General features: G+C 41.9%; 1 protein-coding gene across 12 annotated transcripts in view; it reads left to right on the top strand.

Annotated features, from left to right (window-relative positions):
* LOC311434116 (uncharacterized protein) overlaps positions 1-22,527 on the top strand; it is a 354,696-nt gene that overhangs the window by 94,375 nt on the left and 237,794 nt on the right. Inside the window, exon 1 of one of the 12 annotated variants that reach the window (XR_014691279.1) lies at positions 9,776-9,909. The exons of the other annotated variants lie outside the window; for them this stretch is intronic. The gene's annotated coding sequence lies outside the window, so the exon portion shown is untranslated. Of the gene's footprint in view, positions 1-9,775; positions 9,910-22,527 lie in introns of those variants that run through there. 12 annotated transcript variants of the gene reach the window in all.

The following is a 22,527-nucleotide window of genomic DNA, read 5'->3' as shown; positions in this document are numbered from 1 at the left end:
ATTAGGTGAGGATGTTTACTTTTTTTTTTTTTTTTTTTTTTTTTTTTTCCAGTGAACATTTGCAAAGAAAATTTGTTCTATAGCAAGGATGTGAATTACACAGCAGAACCTCTGTGATTCTTTTGGCCCCTATTGTTGCTTACTTGGATACCTCAAGACTTGGATGTATTTATCTTGGTCACACATTTTGCCCTTTCTTGTGTTGCTGGTGTAAACATTATCCTTTTTACAGATCAATACCTATAAGCCTTGTCTGTATTGCTTAAAAATATTAAAACTGGGCCATTTACAAACTCTTAAAACTCTGTCCTTATTTGACTTTCTCAGGGTCTCATAGGAAACCTTCTGCAGGGGAGGAACTGGAGCTGATTCTGCTGAGCTGCAGGGGAGCATTTAGACGTGCCAAAAGCATGGGCTGCTTTGGCCAGCACAGAGCCAAGGAGGCTGGCAGAGCTCTGGTGGCTGAGCACTAGCTGATCAGTCTTGCATAATAAAAACTGCCCTGTTGCCCACTTTTGCTAGATCCTCCTTAAAGGCATTGCTCCCCGTGCAGAAATGGAATGACAGGTACCCGGCTCTGCTGGCGATACATTTCTCTGTCTGCAGGTAGCGAGCTGGAATAAAAGCATCGCTCCACTCCAGGTCTTAAGGACTTACACTGTGAAGCATGGACTCATTTCCACAGAGAACTGAGTGCTTTCAGCTCTTATTAAAGTCAAGTCAGCCATCGCTGGATCAGACTCGCAATCCTTTTAGTAATAGGGCAACTTGAAATAAAGCAGCATGTGGTGGTGGGAAATGAAAACTTGTATCTAATCCATAAATAATTTTTTAATTTTCATTGAATCACAGGTGGCAGCTTTTGGATGATTGCTTAGAAAGCATGTTTTTGTCTCTAAAATCCTTTTTTTTTTTTTTTTTTTTGCCTAGGAAAATTTGGAAATATTTAAAGGAAAACACAAGTCTTTACAAACCTATACTGAAAAGAAAAAAGAAAGTTCCCCCCCAGATCTTCTACTAGGTCCCCAGGTCCTGCTCCCTCATCCTGTTTAACATTGATTCTTAATTTTTAAAAGTGCCATAGTTCAAACCCTTTAAAAAGTTTTGAAGTTTCCTCTGTGAATGTCTTTTTTTTCTTTTTTTGTCCGATGGTCCTAATGTGGTCAAATCCATTCAGCTCAGCTTCAATTAAGAAGATGAATGCCTTGAGACTCCCAACAAGGCTGTCTGTCGGTAGCATGGGATTATATGATCCTGCCATTTGGCTCAGTGTTTGCTCTTGGTGAGGCTGATAATTTCATCAGCCTCCCTGAAGTTGCGTTTCCTTCTCCATAAATCCTTTAGTGCCTCTTTAAGCCTCTCGTATTGGAGCACTTTGTCTTCTGAAATGTCCTAGTTTGATCTGTCATTATGGTGGCATGTCACATTCAGTTACTGTATATGTCTCACTAGGTGCGATGTAGTGCTGGCTGCCAACATAACTAATTGTGAGTGAGCCTCACTCGTGAGGCAGTTTGCTGGAAAACGCGGCTGAGAATACCATTTTCAAAGTATCTGCTCTTTGAACTGTCTTGGCATCGGTGAAACACTTCATTATAAAGAGACATAATAGAACCATAGGCTGTGTCTGGGCTGGGAAACTTCTGCCCAGACTTCCCCCTTTTGCTGTCCTTGGTTCAGCTCCACCGGTGATAGCAGCTAGAGGATGACTGAATAGACTGCTGGTTCCCAGAGCTTTTGGAGTGACATTCACAATCGCGGCTGCCTCAGCCTTCTGCTCTTTTCGTGTGCTCCCTCCGCAAGCCAGCATCCCCCTTCTGCTGTCTGGAACGGACGCTGCTGCTTTTTATCTCCCCAGGTCCCTCCCCTCTCCAGCCTGCCTTGCTCCATGGAGTCCATCATGCCTCTGGTGCTTTTCCTCCTGCTTTGCTGTTGCCTTTGGCCAGTGCCACTGCTGGGTTGAGGAGAAAGAGCCCAGCCGAGCTTGTTTGGCTCCATTTGGTGCCTTGCCCACACTCCTAGCGTGCTTCGTCAGCTGGGAATTGGTGATGTGAACGCAGCTCTGTGCTTGCAGCTTCCAGCACAGACATTTCATCCTGTGCCAAGCATGTCAGTGTGACACCCAAATTTAGCATGCCAGTCACTGTTGCTTCCCTTGATACAATTCAGGCAGAGAGACTGGGAAATTGTGGCAAAAATACTCTATTATGTTCAAAGAGAGATTGATAGTGCCATTAATAAGGCTATTGCAAGCAAATAACACCTCTGTATGGAGAGAGACTTGCACTGCCCTTTACAACCATCTGTCCCTTCTTTGTTCCTCTCCTGCACTATCTTCGTGCTTTTTCTGTAACACCTATTTGAAACACTTTTGCCTTATTGGCTCCTCAAGCTTATGAAAGTCGAGTTCCCTCTCTGAAAAGAATGAATTACACCTTGCTGTAACCCTGCTGAATAGCATCAAAGAGCTGCAGTTCTTAAATTTTAGCTTTCTGAGCCCACCTTTGATAGTCTGAACCACCTTGAATGATACACAGATAGTCTGAATGATACAAGCCATGCCTGATGTAAATCTTCCTCAAATGATCGATCCTCGCTTTTCTGCCCAAGAGTGGCATTATAAACAGTGTCACTATCTGCAGGATCATCCTTAGCATCAGAAACAGCAATCCATGAAATGAAGGCTGTTGTTTGCAGGTGGTCTTCAAAGTCAGGTCATACTGCTAGCTCCATCACATCTAACACTGTGAGTATACTAAATTCCCCCTTGGCCTGTATCTTGGGATTATGGACTAATAAACTTTGGATTCTCTTCCCTGTTTTCTCAGCCTGTAGAGTGGTTTTGGAATGCATCTGTGAGCACATTTTCTCTGCAAGCATGGATGATAAGAAACTATTTCTAATGGAAATGAAAAATCATGCCTTATCTTTCCCCCATCCTCTCAGGATCTGCAGCCTGAAGAGAAACATTAAATATGTAACGCTGTGAGAAAACTGGGAGAGCTACAGTTATGTAGTTCATCACAAACTTTAAGGATATTTTCTGCCCTTTCAACAGCTACATATAAGTCTGTTATTCAACAACAACAACCAACCTCCACCACCCCAAAAAAAAAAAAAAAAAAAAAAAAAAAAAAGAGAAGCTGTGGCTTGGAGAAAACTAAGACCTGCTGTGAACTTTGGCTCTACCCCTATGCTCCCTATAGATGTGTGTCTTGCTCTTCCTTCACTGTCTTCCTCTTGGAAGGCAAGAGTTCTTTCACTTGGTAAAAGACTTGATTTTTTAAACATTCTTTGACCCTGAGCACATAAAAATGGATCTGAAAGGGAAGCATGAAGCTTTGAAAAGGGCTTCCTTGAATTTCTGCTACACAAGATACCAGAGCTGCTTCTCTCAAGAACTTACTGAGTATGCTGTCTGGGAACTGAGACTTCACCTTGTTTTAGAGTATACACTAACTACTGAGCTCAGTATTGTACACTAGGTTACAGTTTTATGCAGCTGTTATTGTAATTTCTGAGTCCTTTCCATGTAAAAGAAAACCAGTAAAGTCACTAAGACTTGCAAAAGATGAGAACCTGTAGTTGGGAAATAGTTTTGAGTAAGCAGATTTTGACCCTGAAGCCTTACAGTTTTAAAAATAGTCTTTCTCAAGTCTTCCAGGAGATGCAACAATAGCTGTGAGGATCAGGCTCTAATGGTTTAACGTCCTTGCTGTGCCTCCACACCAGTAAGCTACTTGTTGTATCAGGAGTGATAATTCTCAAGGTCATGGACATTTCCTGCTCTAATCTTAGTCTGCTTTCACTATCAAAGTGGGATGACAGCTGTGTGCATGTGTGCTCTGAGTGCAAACTGAATTCAAAACATGCTGTACAACTTTACCTGATTTTCAAGGGCAAAGCTGAAGCTAGATCCTCTCCTAGTCTTACTTTTTGCTTAAAAGAAAAGAAATGAAAGGGGAAAAGAAGGGGGAAAAAAGTGGGAGTGGGGTAATCAGGTAGCTGAGTTTTGTTACTGCATTATTTATTTTCATTAAAACCGGAATACTAACAGCAAATAGCTTTGCAAATGTTTAATTACTTCTTTCATCAAAGGCTGTTTGACACGCAAATGAAGGAAGAACCAAAGTGATGTGAAATGCAATTAACAACTGTTATGAATAAACAGGCTTCAGGCTTATGGGGCACAGAAGGTGAGCTCTTCTTTTAATGTCAGTATGGTCTTAGATCAGTACAGGCCTACTATGACATTACAGCCTTTTTAAATTTCAATAGATTAACTTGTTCTGTTTGTTTAGGTTTTATGGTTTGTTTGAGGATTGTTCTTGTTGGTATGGTTTGAGAATTATTAGGTGGAAAAACCTTGGGAGTGACAGATGTGATGGAGAGGCATATGTTAAGGAGATGATTTAGCTGTGGATATTTTTTTTCTCTCTTGGAGGTGGAAGGGCTGTGATTAAAGGTGGGCAAATATCACATAAGAAAGGTTTCAAAATACCCTTTTAAATACATTTACTTTACAGAATGCATAACCCCATTTCCCTTACCACCACACTTTTATTTTCTAAAAAGCTCTAGTTCTCAGGAAGGAAAGTGTTACAGATACTCCAGCCAACATATATCCATCTGTGAATGCTGGTGTGAATATTTATATGTTTGAATCAGAATTTGGTGCAAGCTGCTTGTGGTCTGGGAGTCATTCGGTCAGGAAGCAGATGGGAGAACTCACGGCTGCAACGAGCACACGATGCAGCTTACTGGGACCAGTCACAAATGCTGTCTGAGCAATACTTGTGATAAATAGCGAGGAAGTTGTGCAGGCTGGAGGGCTAGCATATTTCTACAAATGAGTTTTTCAGTATCTTTGATTTGTAAATTAAACTCTAAGTTGCATTGATGACATGTAACTGGAAAGGATGCCATGATCTTTGGATACAGAGCCAGATGTCATAGTTAGGTCTGATTCAGCAATGTAACTTACTCCGTGTATGTAATTTTAGTTGGGATCTAGGTAGCACATGTTTCAGAATTACAAGAAAATAATTTTTCTCTTTTTTTGGCTTGTATTTGTTACAAACACTGCTGGATTATTCCAGGCTGTTTCACTGCTTGACTTGTCATGCATTCCACTCTAGGGGACCAGAAGTTTAGTTTTCACTGAGAAATTCAGCCTCAAATAAGGGACTTGTTCTGTTTTGGCATACCTTTGTCACTACTTATGGCAGACTTGACTTTTGCTGTTACCAATCTTTCATTTACATTAAATATCCTGCATCATTCACTTTTACTGTGTGTTATATTTGAACTTGTCTGGGATCAGATGGCCACATACACCCTATTATGACCCTTACAGATCCATGATAATATACAGAGTAGTTATCAATAAAATATTTGAAATATTTGTATGTGATTATTCTTTTGTTAGAAACTAAGCGTAGCTTTTTTTTATTTATATATTTATTTTTTTTTTCTTTTTCCAGTCTAATGTCAGAATAGGGAGTAGACAAAGAAAGAGTTCCCTTTGTTAAATCACGTTCCCAGGAGCAAGTCAGTTCCCTCTTCTGCTGGGTCAGCATTGATGTTTCTGGATCTTAACATGTGAGCATGTCTTCAAATAAAATATTGCTTTCCTAATACGGTGGTCTTGAAACCCAATGCATCTTTCACAAATTGAAATTGCATAAACCTAAAATTACTGTAAGGGAAGAATTGGGCTGAAGGTGGTATTGTATAGTGGGTGTTTTGACTGCCGTGATTGTATTTTCTCATATAATAATAATGGTGGTGATTGTAGCTCGCTTCCCTCAAGCTGATCTTCATCATTCATTCATCCATAAATTGAGTTTGAATGCAGATTGAGTTCGAGGTGGAGAATTATTTCACACAGCTTTTCCCCTTTTGATCTTTTATTCAGTTGAGCTAGTGGGATGCCCTGCTTTTGTTTCCAAGGTTTTCTCTTTGTCTTTATCTTTGAATAAAGCACTAGAGAATGCTTTGATACTTTCTTTCAACCTAAAATGTTTTTCTTAACCTTTATAATACCTGTTAAGTTTAAGATTGAGGGAACTGATGCCCTATTTGCAAGATTGTATACATGGTGAGCAAAATTTTTCTCTGTTACCTCTCGGCAGTCTTGGCGCCTGATGAAAATATCTGCATTGCTGGTGGGGGTAGATGAAAAGAACGCATTCACAAGCCCCTAGGCAGAACAGCAAAGCAGCCTCCCCCTTCTCCCATCAATGTCATCATCACTTCTAGAAAAACAACTGTTCTTGTAATTTTTCAGCGTGTTAGAGGTTGTGTTCAGTGAATCCAACCAGGATTTATGGTACTAGCTCTTCCCTTAGGATGCTTTTTCCATGTCATACACAGAAAATATTGCAATGTTGTCCAAACAATTCTGTATACCTCAGTCCCCATGTCCTTCAGTGAATCTTACCCTAGAATTGAGCACAGCAATGGACTACATTATAAAATGTTGTGTCAAGGGTAACCATGCTGATATCCTCCTTCCATCCCGCTCTTCAGAAGAGGGCACAAGTTGCTAGCTACCATGAAGAGGCTGTTGAAGATTGCCATGAAGCACTTAAGGGTTTTGCAGACCACAAAATCCCCCATGATAACTTGGGACGGGCTTTGTCACTTGTGTTTTGCTCTGAGATGATTTTGCCAGGATTACTCTGTAAACCAGTAACAGAACTGAGATTACAAAGCTGAATACCTGAGCTCTCACCAAGCTAGATAGGAGGGATCTCAGTATTTTCCTTCTGGGCAGCTTTAATGATGCCTTTGTGTTGCCTCAGCTGGCTGTGCTAGAACAGAAAGGTCATTTTTACTGTCAGATCCTTCCTATCAAAAAGTCCTTGGTTTATCATCGAGCAGTGGTTTGCCTGTCAAGTTCAGTTTTATGGTGTCTGTTCTCAGCTTCTCAGTCCTCTGATGCCTGTAAGATATGCATCACAAAGGAATTTTACCCCTCTTTGTGAAAGCTTTGTATTTCTTCACCCTCCACCTTTGGCTGTGATCTTGCACTACATGGCAATGTGCAGAAGAGTTCCTTGTCTGCACTTTGTAATTATCCTGCCTAAGGAAATGGGATCCCATTATTTAAGAACTTTTTTTTTCTTCTTCATTTGGTTAACTAGAACCACCAGCATTTTATGAAGCACCACCTTTCCCTTTAGGAGTCCTGGATTTCTGTTCTGAAGAGCTGTAATCCCACAACCACAGCTACGTTATTTTAGCACTTATTGTATTAGTGTTTCAGATCAGTTGTTTAATAAACAATGGTAAGTATAAAGCACTGAAGACAGATTTCTATGGGGCAGATTTCTATGTGCAGCTGATCATAGGAGCTATGAAGTGTCTGCACTAACTTGTAGGTGACAACAATTTTGTCCCAAAAGACGTGTAACACAGAGGGCTGGATGCCAAACCAGACATACTGCATTCTAGATACCCCTTACACAGACCTCTATACAAATAACATTAGTGAGCACTACTACAGCAGGCCTTGATTGTGTCTCAGTTAGAAAGAGTGACTTTTTCCTGAGGGTACAGCTTCAGGTTGTCTGAATCAGTTGTGTGCAGCATACTCCTTCCCAATCCCACGTTCAGACTTTCTTTGGTAACCATAAAGCTCATATTTCTTAAATAAAGCAATGATTTCTTAATGCAATCAAGAAATAATGGATTAGCACTTCAGCATGCTGCACCGATAGTCTGATGAGTCACGTGATAATGTCATTCCCAAACTGCCTGTTTGGGTGGAGCACAACATTTGTCACTGTGATAGACAACATTCAAGCCAAAAGTTAAGAGGAATGGTGGGGAATATTTTTTGCCTATGTTGATGTACTGAGTCTGGCTGGGGGGAAGTGACTTTTTTCAGAGGAACTCATACTGTGCTGTGTTTAGGATTTGTGGCTAAAAGAGAGTTGATGACACACCGGTGTTTTGTTTGTTGCTGCACAGTGTTCTCATGGAGTCAAGGTTTTCTCCTTTTCCCACTACACTGTTGAGTGGGCTGAGGGTGGGCAGGAAGCTGGGAAGGGACGCAGGACAACTGGCCCAAACCGGCCAAAAGGATATCCCATAATGTGTAGCATCATGTTCAGCAATTAAAAAAAAATGGATAGAGGAAGAATCACAGAATATTTAGGGTTGGAAAAGACCTACAAGATCATCTGGTCCAACCAATGTGAGGGCATTTTCTTCCAATGTGGCCATTGCCTGGAGACTGGTTGGGCATCAGTCTGCTTGTGGGAGGTGGTGAGGGATTGCCTTTGCATTGCCTGTTTTTCCTTCACCTATTAAACTGTCTTTATCTTGACCCATGAGCTTTCTGCCTTTGCTCCTTCTATTTTCTCCCCTGTCCCAAAGAGCAGGGTGGGTTGAGCTAATGGCTATGTAAGTTCTTGGCTGCTGGCTGAGGTCAACCCACCACAGCTAAAAACTTTGTAAATGTGGTAGAGTTGACATGTGGATTCAAGTACATCCATAGTTAATTAAGAAGAAGAAAAAAAAAAAAACAAAAAAAAAAACTGTTTTGTACTGTTTCACTCAACATGTACCAGAAAAAAGTTGTCTTATCCCTTGAAATCAATATATTTACCTCAGAAGACAGACGGAGTCTACTTATTTGACTGGTAGGCCAGGCCTCCTGTGACAAGCATGTCTCCTAGGCTGGCTCTGGCTGCCTAAGGCATCAGGCTGCTCGGGGCTGGTTGAAAACCTGCTATGCCCCACTTCTTTGATTCACATATTAGGGCTTTGGAAAATGAAGCCAGAGGGAAGGAGGCAGCAACCTCTGACAGAGGAGTGGCCCCATCTAAGACAATCAGTAATCTTTCTTTACGGTAGAAACAGCCAGCATCACTCCCCAAGGCACTTATTTTCCCATTGCAGGGCAGCCCGATGCTTGTCCCATCCCTTCATATTTCTGCTGGTAAAATCCTGCTCTGCTTCCAGTATTGAGGAAGGCTGAATGAGCCCTCTATTTGCTCACTGCACTGAAATTGGCTTTTGTTTAGCTGAGTTGGTTGTGGAGGCCTTGAGAAGAAGTTGCTAGGGCACAAATGTGACTTGTGATTGTTTCTAGAATAAATTGTTGTTGAGTACTGTGGGTTATGTTAGCGTGCAACTATTAGATAAATGGCTATAAGATAGTACTTGATAGTAGTAGTACTCCAGGTATATACAGAGCCATCTGCATTTCTTTAAGTGACAAAAGTAATCATGTTTTTTTTCCACTGCTGTCAAAACGCTGAGCCAACATGCCAGTCTGGGAGTGTGATCCAGAGTTCTGGTCTGGCTACATCAGCTGTGCTTTTAAGCCAATTCCAGATTTGTGCCAGATATGAGCCAGGAAAAGTATAGATGTTGCGCTGTGTAGCAAGGAGTTTGGCAGTTTCAAGGACTCAGTCCAGCCCGTGAGCCCTTTTCTGTCTACCTTATGTGACATTTGTGGTACAGAGCTGAAACAGAAGTAAGCAATCCAGTAAAAACAGGGATTCTCCCTACAGAAGGATCCATACAGTCGATTAGAGCCACTAATAGCACTTACTGTTAACTCTTCTAGCACTTGCCCTGCCAGAGAGAAAGGATCTTCAGCTGCAGCAGTGGATCCCTAAACTCAGAGACAAGTGATTAGAGCTGAGATTAGGGCTTTTAGGGGGCAGCAAAGATTAATTAGCATCATCTTCACCCATTTTGTTTCTCTCAGGTGTAGTGATGAGCCACTTCTAGTTCTTAGTGACTCTGAGATGACCTCAACCTATTTGCTCTGTTAGTCATTGGAGCAGCGCACCTAGAAGGCCATGCTGCTGTTTTAGGATGAGATTAACATATAGAATTTACCTTTCAAGGAGATCAGTCAATTGGAGAGAATTCCTCAGGTTATCCTAGGTAAGTTTTAGCTTATCTTTGTGGGTTGTTTTTGTTTGTTTTTACTGAGCATCAACAATTGTATGTAGATAGCTAAAGGGCCATTTTTTCAGAGCTGCTTTAGCAGAGAGGTAAAGCAACTGATGGAGTTGCTCCAGCATCTAACCAAACCAGTCAGTTAACTGCATTCCCCAAGCTTTACATTAACATTGAAAAGTTTACTCTTGTGTTTTCTTATGAGATGCATAAATAAAGGTAGAGAAATGACCAGGGAGGGTAGCCATAAATATGTCCGTTGCTCTAGGCTCAATGGTATCAAACCATAGGAAAAACATCAGTGTTTTTCCTTGCACTTCATTTGTGCTGGGCCATGCTGGTGTATGGCATCTTATACTGAATATATGGCATTTTATACTGAAAACCCATTAAATGTAACAGTTACTGCAAATTGCTATGGAGAAACAATTTTCACATCCTCCAGGAATGTGAAGACCATAATAAGGAATGAGTGATATAAAGTGGTACTAATGTTAAGGTTAATATGATTATTCCCTCATGAAAATAACAAGCAAAATTCTGCTGTAACAAAGTTTTCTTAAGTCAGAGCTAGAGAAAACACCTCCTGTCAAATGCAAATGCCTCATTCAGACCTGACCTCCAGCAGTTACAATGAGGTACAGTTCATAATTTCCGCTTGTGTTGCTCTGTGGAATTCAAGTGCATTGATCTTGACCTTGGGTTTGCAATTAAGCTTGAGAACAGTCAAAATATTTAGTACACATGAATGGAAAACTCTAGGCAATGCCTTTTCTTGAACATATATGTTACAGAAGAAAATAATCTCAGAACTTTTACCTGCCTTACAAGTAGAGAGGTTTCTCATACACCTTTTGTAAGAGACCAACAGGAGATGATTTATCTTATTTCTGTTCATCTGTAGCACTTACAATGAAACATGGAGAAAATGGTTTTATGAAAAGACAATACTGTTTTCATTTTTGATTATTAAAAAAAAAACACGCAGTTGTTTTTCTTATATCAGACTGTGATTATGCAAAGCCTCATGTACCAGGTGCCATAGGGAAAGGTCTAGGATGAATGCTGAGATGGTGGTCATGGGGCTTCTTTTTGTACCAACATTGGTGCCGGTGATATCAGGTTTCTAGTTCCACCACACCATTTACCTAAGTCTCTAACAACTCCTCAGTGCCCTCCAGAACCTGACCAGTGAACATCTGTTTGTGCAGAAGAAAATGGACAGCTTTACATAACAAAATGTGTGTAATTTCTCATTCATAGCATCCATAAATTCTCATAGTTTTGGACTCATCTCTCCCTTCTTCCCCTTGCATCCTATTTCCTAAGTCTTGAGTGTCTTAGGAAATAATATCAAATTTCTTCTGTGATCCTAACATACTATTCCTTCAATTTGTCTCAAGTATTCCAATTTCTCATTCAGCACAGTCTATAATAACTTAGGCTTAGTGGTTTTTTTTTTTTTTTTTTTTTTTTTTTTTTTTTTTTATATTGTACAGAATAATGTGCCAGCACAGCACTACAAGGGAGCTCTGTAATTACTTTAGGGATCAGTGAAGGATGACCAAGTGTGTTAATACATACACAGTGCTTTGTCTTCGGCACTAGGAGAAACAGAAAGGTGTAGATAACAGCCTGCATGCATAAAGCAGCCTTCACATTGAATTGAAATAACACTGAATATGGCTTAAGATGGTGACATGGTGGTACCTACTAGACTTAAAAGCTGTCCTACTGTGTTTTTTGTTGTTGTTATTTTTTCTCAATTTGTGCTCTTACTGTCCTTTAAAGTTTTGCTCTGTATGTTCCATGATAACTCAAGATCCTGACCTATGCCATCTTTTCTCAGGTAAACTGAGGAAAAGAGTAATGTTCAGGACTGGAGAAGAGGAGGCTCAGGGGCGACCTTATCGCTCTTTATAGGTACCTCAAGGGAGGCTGTAGCGAGGTGGGGGTTGGCCTGTTCTCCCACGTGCCTGGTGACAGGACGAGGGGGAATGGGCTAAAGTTGAGCCAGGGGAGTTTTAGGTTAGATGTTAGGAAGAACTTCTTCACTGAAAGGGTTGTGAGGCACTGGAACAGGCTGCCCAGGGAAGTGGTGGAGTCACCATCCCTGGAGGTCTTTAAAAGACGTTTAGATGTAGAGCTTAGGGAAATGGTTTAGTGGGGACTGTTAGCGTTAGGTCAGAGGTTGGACTCAATGACCTTGAGGTCTCTTCCAACCTAGAAAATTCTGTGATTCTGTGATTCTGTGGACTATTTGATGCAGCTGCCAAAGACTGGGAACAATTAAAATTCATTCAGGATCACCATGAGTCTCAGCCTCTCCTGCTCCATACACAATTCCTTGTTGCCTTCTCTAACAAATAAGAGTGTATCCATTAAAACAAGCAATCAAAGCCAAGCCACATACACTTAACCCAACATCACTACACACAATGTTCCTCTATAGAGCAGATGAGGAAGAGCCCTTTGTAAAGCAGAATTAATGCTTTATTTAGGTTAATGTCATAATAGAAAGCCTTTCCTTGCTACTGTAGTGGGAACAGGGAAATTCTGACTGTTAAAGGGGCTCTTTGGCACTTGCTCACTTTGTGGTTGGCTGGTACTGTGCATTTTAAGTTAGAGAAGTCAGCAGTTTTGTCACTGAGAAGTCTAGGAATTGCTGATGCTCACTGTGGTTTATACAGTTTTTTTCAGGGCAGCTTGAAGGTCTCAAGGCTATCTTCACTGATATGGTTTGGTGCAAGAATGACTGGAGCACACCCAAGAGAGCAGGTGCTTGAGTGTGTGTTTGCTCATCTGCAGGCATGCTCGCACAGGCTGTGCACATATGGACAGGACATGGAGCGTGCAATGCACACAACCTGTTCTGAACTTGCTCTTTCACTGTGCTATAGGTGTTGACACGCTCTTGTCTCTGCTCAAGGACGCCAGGAGAGGGTCACCAAAGGAGTAGCGTGGAATAGCCTTCATGGTTTGGAGAGCTCAGTCTGGGGCGTTTCATTTGCCCTGGTCCTGATTCTGCAAACAGTGGGCTGGCTTCTTCAAGATGCCACGTCCTCTCTGCCAAACCTAAGAGGTCAAATAACAAGAATGTCCAGTAATCTGAAGGTTCCCTTGGGGCTCTTGCACATGGTGGTGAGCAGACCAAAGCGGAGCCATTCCTAGGGTGGGAGAGTCACAAAGAGCTGCTTTGTGTTCTCCCAACTGGAGCCAAAGCCAGAGGTTATTAACTGCAGCTGGAAAACTGCAGTTACAATAGTAACATGTCCTTTAGCAAAAACATATGATATCTGTGTTAAAACCAGGTCTTATCCTTTTCTTTTAATGTTCTCCAGACTCTTGCGATTAGTTGGAAGTACGTTATCCCACATACATTAATTTCCCTGGGTCTGCACAGACAAATATCTTTTTTTACAAGTTCTAAGTGTCTTTGTTACGTGTCCCCATGGCATTGAACCCTGCAGGCCTCCTGTTCAACTCCAGAGGTTGTTCCGTGGGCCTCCCAAACTGTCCACAGTCCGCTGGCAGGTTTCATCTAGTCACACCCTTTGGGGACAACAGGACGGTACGCTAAGGAAACAGCCTTAGCAAAAGAAACACCCACGCACAGCATGTAAAATATGACAGATCTATATTAAACATCAGCTTTCTGAACTCAATTTGACTCAGTCGGGTCTTGTCCCTGTGTTCAGTTCAAACCCCCAGGAAAGACTGAATCCCCCCACGTTGCCCCCTGGCAGAAAATGGGCTCCTTTTTTTTGTTGAAGAATTCCCCTTTGTTAAACAATCTCTATCACTGGTCAAGAGTAGGACACTGCTGTTTTAGCTGATATTATCTCAGCCTGAATATTTAAGCCCTCACCCTTAGCATGTTTTTGCAGAGATTATCCGAAGCCAAAAAGACTCTGTTGGCTGAAGGCCCGTAGCTTCCTTCAGTAGTCCAGGTGAGGCCTTCTTGATTGTTCAGTCTCATGTTTCTGGACATCCCTGCCTGTGTCCAGGTCTTCCTACCAAACAGATGATCTAATTTCCAAAATTTTCTTCCTTTTTTTAAAAAAAAAAATCCTTAAAAAATAAAGTTATAGATAACATTCACAGAGCTGCATGAAATTCACAGTAACTGTACAAATACATTCCCCCAAACTGCTACAGTCTGCAAATAAACCTCTTGCAGTAATTAGATCCTGGAGCCTCATTTGACTCACTCGTTGCTCTGCTGGGGATGTAAATCAGCTTTGCTTTTTGTCATCTAATATTATGGGGACAGGAATGAGTCTGCTTCTGCAGACAGCTGCCCTAGAAGCTCATCCTGGTTGCCTTGTCCGCCCTGCATACGTCTGTATCCAGCCCTAGGACTTCAGAGGTGCCCCTGCTGCGTTCCCTGCTGTGTTAGGCTGGAAGGTACAGAGAACTTGCCTAAATTTCGTGGGCATGAAGGAACTTTGGGATGATGCTGAAACTATGGTAGTATGCAGAGGGCTGTTGCCTGTGTTCGCTCCCATAGGGAGTTGGGTTGCTTGCAGAATTAATTACACTCTCTTGAGTATTAGTCCCTGGCTGCTTTGGTGCCTCCACCCTGGCTTTAAAATGTTGTTAGGCTTTAGAAAAGGATTGTTTGTCTGGGTGGGATCCATTCCTGAGGCATCAGTTTGGTTAATGTGTTGACTGTGATTCTGTGACTTTGCTGTGAAGACAGGCCTAAGGAGGTAGATTCTCTCTGATTCCCATGAAGTCTTTATATGCAGATACTGTCTGTACTCCTAAGGAGAAAAATTGGAGAGACAGTTTTAAAAACCACCCATCCCAGAAGCAGAAGGTGGGGAAGAGTGATCTCAAATCCTGAATGCAAGGGTCTTTGTGGTAGATTTTGTGGCGTGGAGGAAATGGTGAAGATACACTTGTATTCTGTCTGCGAAGATTCAGTTTCTACTGCAGATTTGATTAAATTATAAATCTTCCTGTTGTGGTAGATGAATTCTGCAGAAAGTTTCCACGTTGCCTGATGGGATGATGGATTGCTTTAAAGCCAAAGCTTTCTTTGGAAACATGAGGCCTGACTTTACTATTTTTTTTCTGTAGCTTTCAATAGTTGAAGACATTGATTTGTCTGCTCAGGCTGATTACCAGAACGAAAAGATAGCCTGAATTCTCTATGGCTTTGTCTAAACAAGAGTAGCCTGACCTAATAACATGTTTCCTGCTTCGTCTACATGCTAACTCTAGAATTATATTGTTTTTCTGTGCTTAGCCCCAGGATGTAAAAATTGCCTCCTTTCCCATGTGTTTGCCTGAGCAAAATAAAACTTGACAAATCTCTTGCTTGTTTAAAAATTGTAAGAAATGAAGTTCAAATATATTTCCCAAAAGGATGATTTCTTGTGCCTTCCTTTCTACTGCCTTTCCCCTTGTCTTTCTACTTGTCCCTTCCCAGTCCTGATGTTTTAAAGGAGCTTATGCATTTTAATGTTTTGCAAGTTGTGCAGAACTAAAAAAAAAAAAAAAAGGGGGAGGAACCGACAGAATGCAAACCTCAGAGCTGCTGAAGTTGTGTGGAAGTCATTCTGAGATGTAAAACCTGGTCTCGCCACTGAAGGTCCTAGGGAAGTTGGAGACCTGTGTGGACAAGGCTATGGTGGTTGCTTCTGATGGAATTTGGTGATGTGCCTGTGTGTGGGGAGGTTGACGTCTCTAGGAAGCAGAGGAAAGTATCCATCTAACATTCCCAAGAGGCAGAGCAATGCTATTTCTGTTTTACAAATGACAAGCTTGAAGACAAATGGGGTCTACTCAAAGGCTAGCTGGTAGTCACTGAACACCAAAAAATGGGGTCCTTTGTCTGGAGCATCCTCTCTGATTCCGCAAGCTGTAAGAAAAACAAATATTTGATTAACTATAGCCAACCTTTCATGAATCTCCCCTGCTTCCACCCTCCCCAAAGAGTGACATTTTCTAGGTCGTGCAGAAATGATGTGGTTGTGCCTAGGAGCAAGGAATGTCCCCCTCTTATAATCACCAGGAGAATGTGCTGGCCACTCAGCCATCTTTCTTGACCATCGTTGAGCTGCATGTAACCATTAAATAAAGCTTTCCTGGGGATATTTATTTCGAGTGCCCATGGTACTTCAGCAGAAGCAGTTGTCAGTAACGTCTTTCACAAATTGCTCTATTACTACTGACTCCAGACTTCTTTAGATAGTAGCTGATAAAGTTCAAAACATTAATTTCCACCAATAAACAGGAACTGGAAGCCTAGGGAGTTAATAGGGCTTTTTCATCTCAGCCTCACTCTCTGATCTAATTTCAGATAGCAGGAAATATGCCAACTTTAGCCGCTAATTAGAGTTACTCTTTGGAGATTGTTTGTAGCAGACCTCCAAGCTTCTTATGACAAAAATGCACTGGCAGTGCTGCCAGCATAAATATGTTAGATGTTTGTCGTGTAGCGGCCATTTGAATTATGCAATGAATTGTTACAAAGAGCTTTCAAATATATCAGACTTCACAAACAGTAATTTTATCCAGGAACCGTGCTTCCGTATTTCCCCTGAAAGAGTAAGTGTGGCAACGTGGCCAGTTTTGTCTATTTTCTTTCAGGTGCCAGAAGTTTTTAAATAATAAAGGATGAAGTGATATTAGTGATTCCGTTTTATTTTCCATTTGTTCTTTGATCTGGTTTCAGAGAGCACTCTTGGTACCATATTCTGCTGAACTCTGATTATATTCAATGGGGATCAGGCCTCTACTCCACCCTAGAATGCCTGTTGCTCTCAAAGGAAATAAGGTACAATTTCATTATGGCAAAGCAGTCTGTCCATAATACTCTCTTTTCAGAAGACTAGCTCTTGCTACACTCACAGTGGGCTTTAGCCTTCCCAGTAACTCGTGACTCCCAGCGTGCTGGCATTTGCGGTTCAGCAGGACTAAGAGATATAGATTGTGACCCAGAGAAATGAAGAATAAGTGCGCAGTATTGGAGGTGTGATTATAAGATTCCTTTTATTAATGTCTGTTCCTCTTGTAGCAGTCATATTTTATGCTTCTACCTCACCTTTCAGTCAAGGATGAGCTATTTTATGTTCAGTGTCTGTGGCACGCAGGCAGTAGTGGCCACACAGCAGTTTATAAAACTAACCAAGCCTCACGTTACCCCTGTGAGAGATTCCCTGAGCTTTATAGTGGACATAAAGTGACCAGCCAGTGTTAAAATGCTGAGAGCAGAACTGTGTCCCCTCAGCAAGCACTGTCCATCCTTTGCACATTTACATGGAAAAATGTGCCATTACTGATTGCAGCTCCCTAAAGAGCCCTACTGGGGAAATCAGTGCTTCCAAGGCTCTGGAGGAAAGAGCAATCCATAAGAGAAAGGGAACGTGTATCTTACACGTTTGTGGTTTTAGTGTTATTTTCTCATCTCTATTTGAAAGCAGTGTAAGAATACCTTGGGTGCTGTATCCTGGGCGCATCCTCTTCCTTTGCCTTCTCTAAAGCAGATTCCCTGGCCAGTCTATAACTTCCAGGATGATTTCTTCATCAGAGCACTGAAGCTGAGAACTAACAGTGTATCACAGTGAACTCGGAAAAGTGAGGGTATGAGCCAATTGAACTACAGTATGCTTGAGATAACAGGAAGCATTTTCAAAGCAAAATATTTTGACTTTCCAGCTTTTGATTGGGGAAATATTTGATTTAGTTGAAAAACCAGTTGTCCAGCAAAAGCAATCTGTGGAAAAAATGTTCTCAAGCCCAGGCCTATGCCCTCTTTATTTTCCTTCTTTAATGAATATCTAAAGAATTTCTGGTAGTCTTTTTTCTGTGTGCTTCTTGTATTTAAAATTCATGTCTTGTTTAACCTGAAAGTCTATGGATGACTGGAGAACTGGAAGAATGACAGAGAAATCACGCAAGCAAAGCCGAATTAATTTGAGAGGTGAAATGGGTTTTATTTTGGTTCTCTATTGCCACTCAACTGTATGGCCATTTACACTTGCATGGCTTGCTAGTACTGGTATAAAATGTGAGAGGGCTTCTGAGTGGGCAGTGCTTTCTTGCTCCACCCAGTAAATTTAACAGCAGATTTATGAGAGGCAGATCTCAGCGTTGCGAAGAAACAGTTTAAGACCATGGCCCTCTTCATCAGTGAAATGAATTTCCAACAGTTAATAATCCCCAAAGCTGAAATTCACTGCTGAGCTCATGTGCCCTCTTCCTCTGCGTTGTTTCAGCGACCAGGCTGCCTGCCAGTGCCTTGGCGTCACTCAGGTAACTACAGCGATCCTGAAATATTTAAGTGCTGCTTCAGGAGTCATCTTCCCCATTCTGTTCCTTATTATTACCGCCTGGCAGTCCGTGCTGGGATGGTGACTGAAGAGCTGTGAATCCCTGGGCAGGCCCTGAGTGGATCTTGGCTCTGCAAATGACTATGCAAAGCAGGAGGTGGTAGAGTATCAGGCCCTTTGTTCTTTTTAATTAACCTCTATAGGAAGAAATACCCAAGAGACGAGAATGATTGCTATAGTGACCTGTAATGCAGGATAAAAGAGCTGCCAATCTAAGGGAAACTGCAGAAGCATAAGGAAGACACCTGCTGATATCCCTGGGTTTTCAAAAGTTAAAAAATGTCAGGCAGAGGATTGTAACTTGGCTTTGTTTTAAGACTTACAAAAGGACGCGACCTCTGCTCTTTCAGACTGTCATAATGCAGATATGCAAATTCATTGAAATAAAAACCTCAAGAATGGAAAACTTTCCCATTCTTCATTTGCAGATCCAGACATAAGGACATGTAGCTGCTCCAGTGTGTAAGGAAGTGACCCCAGCTTGCACACTCAGCGGTCCAGGGCCACCTGTGCCCCGGCGTGACCGCTGGCCTGCATCGTGCTCGGTGCTGGTGTTGAAGCTGCTGCCTTTTCTGCTGTCTTTTTCTGCCTGCTTATGGCAACCCCAGTGGGTGTTTGCCACAGCCTTTGCAATCACAAGGAAAACCATTATCGTTGCACAGGGAGAACTACGTCCTAGTGCAAGAGGTGGCTGTGTACAAGGGAGGATGCAGTGATGCTCCCAAGGGAAACACGGTTGGGAAACTTAAATAAACAGTTGCTCGGTCACTTCAGAGAAGACATCAGTGAAAACATTTTCTTTGAAAAAAGGGTATGTGGGTGGCTTGGCCAGCAGTATTATTTTGGTTTTGTCTACTGTAGGGAATTATTTTTTTTCCCAAACTCCTCCAGCCAGCTTAATTTAGAGCAGATTTAAGTTACGCTATGGGTAATGCCGGCATGAAATGAGTGCCAGGACTGTGGAGGTGAACTTCAGCAACCCTGTCTGATGGGTATTGCTGAGAATTTGGATCCCAGCAGTAATTCATTAGAAATCTGATGAAATCTAATGGGTTGTAGTTTGCATGGCGTGAAATGCAAAAGCAGGAAGAAGTGAAAAGCAGCGAGCAGAACGGTGTAAAATAGGATGTACGGTTTTATCTTTCTTCTTTTAGCTGCCTTCCCTTTTATCCCTCCCTTTTGCATAAAAACTCATGTCTGCCTACCTCCTGGCTGCTTTATTCCGTGGAACATACATCACTGCACACGATCTGTCTGACCTACTAAGCTGCCTCCCTGAACTGCTGTCAGCACAGGCATATAGTGATGGGTAGCTGCCCTGGGATTGCTAAAAGATGTTCCCTGATGTTAGGATTAATGTGTTTTAATCAATAGTATATATCTGATTTGCTTCCAACCGGCTGGATGGCCTGAAATTTCAAAAACAACTGTCATTGAATTAAGTTTTGCATGCTAGAGGATATTTAACACAGCTTAGCTTTCAGAAAGTTCTGAGCTTACTGGGTGGGATCCAAAGAACCAGAGTTAAAAAAGGAGGCGGGAGGAGCTCAGCTTTGCAGTCTTTAATTTTGAGGGGCCAAGTGATGGGCATGGATCCCTAACTCTAGGTTTTGCTGTACTGCCTTCCAAAATGTCCCTGGGGAGCAGCAAACCCCCCAGGCTGGATCCCAGAATAACAGCACGTGAACTGGAAAAATAGCTGGAATACAGAGCCTACAGAATTGTTGAGGGTAGCAAGGTAAGGTGTTCAACCTTACTTTGGTTTCTTACTTGAGTATAGGAAAATAGAGCTTTCCAAATGAATTTCTGAATGTCTTCTGGAACTTGAGGGAGAAAATGGGTTGCACCTCAGACCTGCTCAAGGTCTTCAAAGGGATGCTATCTTAACATAGCTCACCAAACCAAGGTGCCAGGTCAGTGGAGGGACAAAGGCTTCTCCTCAGGTGTTTAGTAAGGCTCCCACACTGAAGTGCCCACAGTAGCATCACTTCTTTTCTCATGATAGAGAAGGCTAGGGGGACTGGCCATGTTATTTAAGAGCCTAAATTGGGTCCCAGCACCTCGTGCTGTTTTCCACTGTCCAGAATGACTCCTGCAAGGTCTCGGCAAGGTTAGGTCTGCTGAACCGAGCTCCCAGCTCTGCCTGGGTACAGCCTGGCTGTAGGGCACTGCACCAGGCTGCCTGGAAGCAGAGCCTGGCTTCAGCATGAGCACTGGCCCTACTCCGTTAAGACCTTTATCAGGCTTGCACATCTGAAAGATCTGGAACAATCTCAGACTTCACCATTTTGTGCTAGCTGTTAACAGCAGGTGCTTAAGGCTGTTGTTACCCCTGGGGTTCAAACCAAGGGGGAGCCGGCTGGATAATTTGAGATTATTGGAGAAAGCTCTTGAGTTGCTTGAAACTGGGGGCACCGGCCCATGCTGTCCAAATACACAGTGTTAATGGTCTTCAGAGAACAAAAACCAGAAGTTAATGAAAATATTTAATTTTCTGTGCAGATCACTTCTACTCTTACTAAGCCCTAGGATTTTGAAAGCATCTGACTCCTCACCTCTGATGGGCAGGTTTGAATTCTGAATAACTTAAATGTTGTGATCACTGTAGTTTCATTGCAATTTAATCATTACGGATAGATTTTTTTTAATCAACTACTTGTTATTCCAATATGTGATATCAGTGGAAGAAATGTGACTGTGGTAGTGTTTTTTAACAATAAAAAAAATGCCTTATCTCCTGGGCAGCAGTTTTCTGAACTTTCACCAATTGAAGATTGGATTGACTCAAAGTATTGAGCTCATCTTCCTCTGTCCCATGCACTGTTCAGGGATGAGGCTTTTCGACAGCCTCTCACTGCCTGTTAAGTAGCTAAATCCTGAAAGATTTAAGTGCTGCTTCTGCAGCCCTGTGAGGAATAGTTCCCTGGCCTGCTGATACAAGCAGCCAGTGGATTTATTCATACTAGAGGTGAAGCAGAAGAGTTGACACTGAACTACTGGGAGTTTACTCCAAGCTCTGCATCTGACTCTGCAAGTCACCTTCTGAAGTCACTTTGAGCCAGTTTCTCAAAGGTGTGAAGGAGTCAGCAAGTTCTGCTGATTTCAGTAACACATTTGCTGTAGGCTGTTACCGGAGTAAACTGTTGCCTGAGTAAAACCAGCTTTACCTGCGACATCATTTTGTACGTTTGTGTAGATGTATTTCTAGCAATGCTTTTCTTGACCTAGAAATATGATTTACAAATGAAGAGCAAATGAAAAGCTAAATAGCTTTTTATGTTGCAAGAATTTCAGATTTTGGCCAAATTGAAGACTAGAGTTATTCCAGCTGACAAATTATAAGTGTCTAAGTCCACGTAATGCATTGACAGCCCACCTGCTGTTCTTACTGCCTTCAATGTTTTGTATTTGTCAGCAGCACTAATTACAAGGCACTTCTGTCCAATGGGCAGTTGAAGTTACAACACCTTGTAAAGCTACTTTTTGAAAATAAGGAAGAAAAAAAATAAAAAGAACTCTATACATCTCCATTTTTGATACAGCAGTGCTGCATGGTTGAGGGCTTATGTTGCAAAAGTTCACAGAAAAAAAGGACTTCCACCTCTGGTGATGAGTTCTCCAGCACCTGGACATGCATGCCTGTTAGTCATTGCACAGTAACACAAATGTACACATAAGGGTTTTATCATCTTTATTGGCTTCTCGGAATGGGACAGTGTGGTTTGAAGCATGGAATTTGTTTTAGTCATCTGAAAATTAGACATGTAGTCTAAACTGTATATATCTATTCTGGGTTTCCATACTCAGCCAGGAGAAATGGTCACTTCCAGGAGACTTTTCATCACTTTAAGATTAATTTCAGGGGATGACTAACATAGATTGGATGCATGTCTTTGAAGTCATTAAAATTGGATAGAGTATGTCCCATCCCAAGTGGCTAAGACAACCACCCCGCAAAGTTGTCTGAATACCTTTAATTCTTATTATTATTCCTTAAGGTACAAAGATGTGCAGCATTTCAGAGTATTTAAAGCGTATAAAAAAGAAGCAGGCCAGAGGTGGAAGCAGGGACAGGTGACCTGTCCCTGGAGACACTGTCCAAATACGCAGGGATGAGGTAAGGAATGTCAAAGTCCACCTGGGGGCTGAGTATGGTGGTGAATGTGAAGGACACCAAAAAAAGGCTTCTACCAGTACATTAGCAACAAAACGAAAACTAGAGGAAATGTGTTGGCCTATTTTCTGAGTGGGACTGTGGACT

This window comes from Aythya ferina (assembly GCF_964211825.1).
Source record: "Aythya ferina genome assembly, chromosome: 1".
Lineage (NCBI taxonomy): Eukaryota > Metazoa > Chordata > Aves > Anseriformes > Anatidae > Aythya > Aythya ferina.
Note: the sequence above shows the minus strand (reverse complement) of the source record. Positions and strands in the feature narration are given on the sequence as shown.